General features: G+C 39.0%; 1 non-coding gene across 1 annotated transcript; it reads right to left on the bottom strand.

The window, feature by feature from the left end:
• Window positions 1–313: 313 nt before the first annotated feature.
• Window positions 314–385, bottom strand: TRNAH-GUG (transfer RNA histidin (anticodon GUG)). The gene has a single exon. It is a non-coding gene; the product is annotated as a tRNA-His (tRNA).
• Between the last annotated feature and the right edge of the window lie 636 nt (window positions 386–1,021).

Genomic DNA, 1,021 nt, shown 5'->3' with positions numbered 1-1,021 from the left:
TAAGGATCCCCGGGTCATGAGAGATACAGCAGTGGCCTGAGTGCAATTTCTAACTTTACAATGCAGCTTGTTCTTCCTTACTTTATTTTAAAGGTAAACGATGAACAAATTAATGACAAATGTTTTTACGTGTTCCAAAAAATGACAATAATAGTGTTCGGTACAGTTAATGTTTATTAAAAAATTAAAACACAATAACTAAAACAGAATAATCATATAACGTATTTAATGAGTTGAATTATTTTAATGTTAGCATCAATTTTAAAGAAATAAAAAAATACTGCCCAACTGCCGTGACATTGCCTCACCGCAATGCCGTGACTCGGATTCGAACCGAGGTTGCTGCGGCCACAACGCAGAGTACTAACCACTATACGATCACGGCGAGCTACTTGGGCTCTGAGAATGATGATCACTTTCTGCTTATAGGAGCTTGAAAAACACCTGATCTTTGACGTCATAGTTTTCTATTTGTTAGTTTATCGGCCAATAGGAAAGCAGAAAGATTGAAGTCTGAAGCTGCGTCCATTAGAAGGTCAGGCTAACATTCTGCCTCTTCTAGTACCAAGAATACGACTCTTTACATAGTGCTGGCCATCGTTTAAATTAATGAGATTTTTCGCATGAACAGAAGGACGGAGAGAGTTCCTAAATATTGTTTTATGGACACTTAAAATGTTGCAGTTGTTGGAACTGCCCTCGCCACGCGGTTTTTCGACGCACTCCGTAGTAATAGCTAGTGGGCTTCAGGTCGATGCGCTCGAACCACAAAGGATTGTGTTAAAAGTGGGGCGTAGAAATGTTGTTAACTGAGTGGATAACAGCCATCTTTGTTGAGACGGGAGTTTTATTACAGTATTTTAGAGAGTACGTTCCTGTGTAATAATCAGTGGCTGGCAGAAACTGGCGTAAATTGAATAACTGTCTCCGTGGTTGTATGCGGGCATATTAAAAACGCCAATAAATGGCATATTTACTTTTTAATGTGATGATCTAAATGATATAGCGTTTGTGGCACCAA

This window comes from Pleurodeles waltl, chromosome 3_1 (genome assembly GCF_031143425.1).
Source record: "Pleurodeles waltl isolate 20211129_DDA chromosome 3_1, aPleWal1.hap1.20221129, whole genome shotgun sequence".
In the NCBI taxonomy this organism is placed as follows: domain Eukaryota; kingdom Metazoa; phylum Chordata; class Amphibia; order Caudata; family Salamandridae; genus Pleurodeles; species Pleurodeles waltl.
Note: the sequence above shows the minus strand (reverse complement) of the source record. Positions and strands in the feature narration are given on the sequence as shown.